Below are 6715 nucleotides of genomic sequence, written 5' to 3' on the forward strand. Positions count from 1 at the left end.
AGAAATAGGTTTTCCTTCTGGCAGGCACACGGCTTGCTGAGGAATGGCACCTTTGTAGAAATTGGTAAAAGGAAATCCTTTCTCCAAGCAAATAAAGCTCTGCTTAGGAGCACATAGCTTGTGGGCATAGCATAAACTGACATTCAGTTTATACTCACCTTCAAACCTGTCACCACTGGGCAGGACACAGCCTGACTCACTTTAGAGATCAGTCTGTCTGTCTCAACCTTCCCATTTGTTTCCCATGGCAAATCCTTTGAAAAGGAATAGTATTCTTTTTCTTCTAGTTAAGTGTCCCTAATCAGAATATTGTCATCTGGAAACTGCAAAACTGACCAGAAAAATGTACTGAACTAAGATAAACACCGTTTCTTTCAGTCCCAGCTTTGCCACTGTTGTGTATATTGAATTTGAGCAAACAATTTCAGCTCATGGGATCTTGTACGTTGCAAAAATTACCATAATTCTCTGAAGTGTATCCCAGGCAAGCCACCTCAAATATGAGCTGGTTTGTGACTTTTTTGGTTAATAGAATGCGTTGGAAGCAATATGGTGCCAGTTCTGAATCTGCAGCTCAAAAACCTTTGCACACTTCCAGTCGACATCACAGAACTCTTCACAGTCACCACGTGAATGAACACAGGTTTTCCTGTTGAATGATGAGAGACCATACAGGAAAGATATGAGCTACCTTAGCTGAGGCCATCTGAAACCAGCCAGTCCTCAGCTGACCTGACAGCGGACCATAGACCCACAAGTCAGGTCAGCCCAGTTAGAACTGAAAAGTTGGGGCCAACTAAGGTTTCTAACCAATGAATATTATTGATAAAAAAAGTATTGCAAGAGCAGAGATGGGGGCTATTTTACATAAAGAAGAATATAGCTGGAAATTATTACAAGAGGAAGAATGCTCTAATCATGAGACCTACAGGCCTCTCAAAGTTCAGCTAAAAGAGGGTTTTTCTTATCATTAGCAGGAACGAATAGTAATAAGGCTAGAAAATGACAGAAAGTAGGTAAATGGGATAAAACGGTGACCTTTTGGGACTGCTGGTCAGAGAATAATTTCCCTAAGGTCAGTCAGTGTTCAGGGCATTAAGGATGGGCTGCTATGTTGGGTTAGGCTGAGGGTGGCTCAAAGTTCAAGTGCCTGAGGGAAGGAGAGAGGCTTAACCAAAATTTAGACAAGTCAAGGCAGCACGTATTTTTTCTAGATTGCTGAATGAATACAAATAGCTCAATAAATTGTTTAGGAGGCAAAAATGGGAATTTGGAGGATGTCTGACTGTCATAGGCAAACAAGAAGAATAGTCATCTTATCTAAGTCGTATGAGAAATAGAGAGTTTAGGGGTTTTTTTTCAATAAACCATTTTCTGTGACACAAAAGTGTAGTGACATTTGTCAGCCATCACAGTTTTCCAGAAACACAGATGGAAACAGTCCTGCTGTGGAGAGCTTTGGTCTCTCTTCCTCTTTTTCTGTAGTGAAAGTGATAGCAAAGTTCATTAAGAAAATAATTAACTTTCAATAGACTGAAAGCAGGTTGTCTCTAGAGTAAAAGCAAGAATGACCTCTCTTCTTCTTCTTAAAAGAGTGCTAATATCATCAGGGGAACCTCATTCTCATGACTTCATATCAATCTAACTATTTCTCAAATGCTTAAGCTCCAAATACCATCACATTGAAGATTAGGGATTCAACATATGAATTTTGGAGACACATAAGTATTCAGTGTGTAACATAGAGCATTAAGAAAATAAAATGAACCCACACCCATATAGATCTATATGGCATCATTATGTCTTCAAAAATCAATAGCCAATTCATTTCAATTGAATTGAATTAAATTAAAACCTATTACTAAAATATAAAATTGAATTACCCTCTTTGTGAATTCATGTCTGAGGTGCACAATTTACAATAGAATATCCTAGATTAAGGTTGTTCAGGCAAAAGACATATTCCAGATAAAAGAAAAAGTATCCATTCTCAATGATTCTTCAGCCTACAAAATAAAATACTAAACCACATAAACACAACACAAACATTAAGCTAGATCAACAACTCAGTTAAACACATAATGGGTTTTCTGAGATGTGTGGTATAAAAGGTAGGTTAAGGGCACTTTAAGGAGAGTAAAAGAAGGAAAGGTGACAGAGTTCCATAGTCATTGTTCAAGAAATGCACTTGGAAGTCAATGTCTATAAGCAAAGACAGCAGCCTTCCAAAGGAGCTTAATACAATATTCAGTAAAGGCTAATCTTTGCTCAGACATGGAAAAAGAGTCTTAGAATTCCAAGGCTTCATCTTAGACACAGGCAAATGTTCTGAAACAACAGCTGAATTGAAATCCATTGATCAGTGTGTGTAAAACAGATGAAAAATCTCCACCTTGAATTGATGGCTTAGATTAATTCTAAATCCGGGCAAAATCAGATAGGATTAGATAATATAGGCTGCAGAAGAGTATCCCTTATGTCTGTGAACCTTCCTGCAAGCTCCTATTAAGACCATATGCAAGAGTGGGTGTTTATAATGGTAGAAAAAATATTATAAGGAAGAGGACAGTATTGCCTAACTCCAAACATATATTGATAATTTCAGTTGAATGGACACAAGTGAAAGATGGAATTGGTCCCACCTTCTAGAATACATGAACACTTGGAAGAAATTTGTTCTTTGGCATTCTTTATCACCAGTGAAGTTTGGTAAAGTGACCTCAGCAAATTCAGACATCCAGTCTATCCTTGGCTCAGTTTTCTACTGGGCTCAAGAAAAATTAACAAAAGGACCATGGAACATTGGCAGTTACCCTACTTATTTAGTCAAAATAGAGAATATGGTCAATTCGAGACTTGGAGTAGCTTTTATTCTTTTAAACTTGAACAATCTGATTTCATATGTACATTAATCAAGCTAGCCAATATACCAGGCTCATTGAAAGGTAAAATTATGATGAAGCATGTGTACAATATAATTGAATTCCTTATGCCCAAACAGGTAGGTCTAAGTTAAAAGGATTTTAGAGTAATTTGTAGGTTTGACAAGATTTCTACAATTTTTCTGGTAACAGACTATGAATGAAGAAAGTTACCATTTTACCTAGAAGTGTTAGAATAAACTACTGAACCATCCAAGGGTGATATCATAGTAGGTAAACCCTTAGTATCAGAGGTATATGACCTATTGAAAGGAGTCCATCCAAAAGTAATCTTATTCTTCTACCATTCTGATGGCACATTTCACAAAGAATTTTAGTTATTCACTAAGAAATAAAAGTTAACTCTGGATGATTTAAGCAGAATACTTATTTAAGAAGAATTCAATAGAGCTAATAGATTTGCCAGCAAAGCTTAAGAATCAGGCCTGGGAATAAACAACTGGAGTTAATGCCCAGAATCAGCTATAGGACTATTCAGAGACCAGATACATTACTGCTGCTGCTGTGACCCTTCAGGGATTTTACCTTGACCCACTGATGACCCAGCTCATGGATGCTGAGTCTTGCCAGCTGAACTGATTTCTGAGGTACTCAATATTGCTAGAACAACCACCAGAGAGAACTCAATTCATCCCTAAATCCTTTTATCCAGAGTGGTTGTACCACTGGACCACCAGATGACTTGGCCATGCCCTAGGAGAAAGGCTGGCCAAAAAGATGATAATTATTAATTATAGTAGCACTTTTTGATCCTCCTGCTAGATTACAAGACCCAGTGGAAAGAAGTCCCATATCATATATCTTTGTATCATCAAAATCATTGATCATAGCATTTCAGCTCTAAGATGCTCAATAATAATTAGGTGTATGAAAAGAACTATGGTATAAACCATTTTCTGGAGAGGGTAAATTAACATATGATTACATTCACTAACAAAATCTCCATTTCATTGTGTACTCCCACAATACCCACCTGTCATAACTAAGAAATTATATACATGTAAAAATATTGAGTACCTGAGACCACTAATTCATTTTAATTTGACAGTATTTGTTCTGACTATTCTCTGTTATTACCTACAAACTGTTCTCAGCCAAAAGCAAGTGCTCAATAATCTTCCCATGGCTATTTTTCTTTGTTGTATTTGGCTTTTCTTAACACTTAGAAGTTACTGATACTGGTTAGATTTGAATCATATTATACTCACTGAGATTTGGATTTAATTTCTCAGAAACCAAACATTTCGACTAGGAAATCTCTGCCTCAAAATTTATACTTCATCTAGGAATTTTCTCCAAGAAAAGAAAACATATTCAGAAAAATGAAGAAATGTTGCCAAGGTTTAACAAAAAAGAAACTCAATTTTTTAAACTCTAATATGTGTTCAACTAATAAGAAAATCTTTTATATATCAGAAATAATAGAGAGAGCCACCCAGAGATGGGTAATTTTTATTCCAAATAAAAATTTGTATTGCTTGTCACCAGTAGTCTAGCATATGAACATAGGCATTCAGCTCAAGCAAAACGTTTCTCTGTGATTTATCCATAGAACTCGGGTCTATACAGAACTTCTTTCTCAAAGATCACCAGCATCAATACTGAAATCATGGTATATTCAGAGATCTGTGAGTCCAAAATGGGCATTTGTCAGTAACTTCAATCTATTAAATTAAGAAAATAGTTGTAACCGGGATGCTCTCAAGAGAATTGTCAAAAATCCCTTAGCAGCCAAGTATAGGAATTGATTTACATCCTTGTAACTTCTGAACATCATTAGGACCTAACCAGGGCTTTCCAAAGAATCTTCTGACTAACAAATGCCCATCAACTCCCCAAAACTTTCCTTAGAAAGCACAAAAGGGTAAAAGTCAAAGTAAATGACTCATCTGGTTTATATTAAATGCTGATCTTGTGCCCACATCAGTGGCAAACACTGAAAAAAGGAAGTTAGAAAACAATATTGTCCATCTTGGTACATATAAATGCTTCTCAGAAAAACAAAAGGGATAGAGAATTTAAGAGAATCCCACAAATTCAACTAAACACTAAATGGATGACAAGAGCCAAAAGAGCCCATACATCACTGAAGGACTATAAACATAGATCAACTGTTTTCTTCCTGTTGAAGGTAAGAAGCTATATGGAAAAGTTGTTGATTAGAGAGATGGAACCAAAGAACAACTTTCCAGACTGTGATTTATATAATTCCCAAATCAAAGGCTTCTAGCAGGCAAGGAAAATAGCCCATAAAAACAAGAAGAAACAAATTATACCATGATTCTGAAGACTTAAAACAGAGGGCCAAGAAAGATGAAGATAAATGCTTGGATATTACAGTGGGATACAATGGAGCTAAGAAAGAAAAAATAGTAGATGAAAAAAAGAAATTAGCAAGAAAAGAGTTTAAAGGATTCATATGAGTACTAGTTTCTTAGGACTGCCATAGGAAATTACCATTTTAAAGCCAGTCTGGATGACTTTAAAATAAGTGTGTGCTCTCACAATTCTGAGGCTAGAATTCAGAAATCAGGGTGTCAACACCTCTAGGTGTTTCCTAGAGGCTGTGGAGGGAAATACGTTCTATGCCTGTCTCCCAGCTTCTGGTGACTGCTGGCAGTCTTTGATAACTTTTGCTTAGAGATATAACACTCCAATCTCTCCCCCATCTTTACATTTCTTTCTCTTCTGTCCACCTTTATGTTACTATATGTTGCATGTGTATATTTGTGTGTATGCTTGAAATTTCCCCTGTTTTCAAAAGCACACAAGTCACATTTGATTTAGGGCATACTCACACTCAGTGTGATCTCATCTAAACTTGACTATATTGCAAAGACCCTATTTCCAAATAAGAGTGCACTCACAGTGTCCAAATGGACATAAATTTTGAGTAAACACTATTCAATCCAACCCAGTAGGCTATACTGGGGCAAAAAGAGTAGGCTATCTTATTCACCACTGCTACCCCAGCACCTAACCAATGGTAGGATATTTTATATTGATTATGAAAAAATTACTATGTATATGGTTTAAACAAATGGACTGTCCTAATGTCACTGCATCAACTAGTATGTTACATACATCAACTGAATTTGATACCTTAATATAACAATAAAAATACCATAAGTAGCAGGCTGGGGATATAGTACAGTGATAGAATTTATGCTTAGCAATTGCAAGGCCTTGCATTTGATCCCCAGCAACACACATGCACAAATACATATGTATTTGATCAGATGAAACTCATGACCAGAATTCAGCAATGGAAATATTTCTCAAAGAAATATTTCAGAGATAAGTTAAAAAGGAAGTTTCTCAAAAGTAGAAGCTGGTTTAATCTCTGTTAAAATTAGAAAATTCTCTTGGATTTGGTCTGGAAATATAAAGGGTTTTCTTTATCCTTTAAGTAACTGGCCTAGGAAATAAAGATCTTATGTTTCACCAAAAATTAAAAAAAGGAAGTTTCAAAGTCAAAATAGCCAATTGTTTTAATGAAATATAGGACCTGAATGTGGAAACACATGGTAGAGAGAGAACTTAAAGGAGAAGATAAGTAATAGAAAAACAGAAATTATTACATACTACTTGGATGGAAAAAGTACATGCTAATTTTCCTCCAAAGACCATGCCTGTCTACTCCAGTGTTCTCTAGATGTAATATCACAAGGAAAGGGGAAAAAAAGTATTGACCAGTGGAAATGTGAAGTACCTTGAGAGAGCAAAACCACTCCATCTCAAGAGTCTCTAAGTGAGAAATGAAACACCAAAAG

Source organism: Castor canadensis, chromosome 2 (assembly GCF_047511655.1).
Source record: "Castor canadensis chromosome 2, mCasCan1.hap1v2, whole genome shotgun sequence".
In the NCBI taxonomy this organism is placed as follows: Eukaryota; Metazoa; Chordata; class Mammalia; order Rodentia; family Castoridae; genus Castor; species Castor canadensis.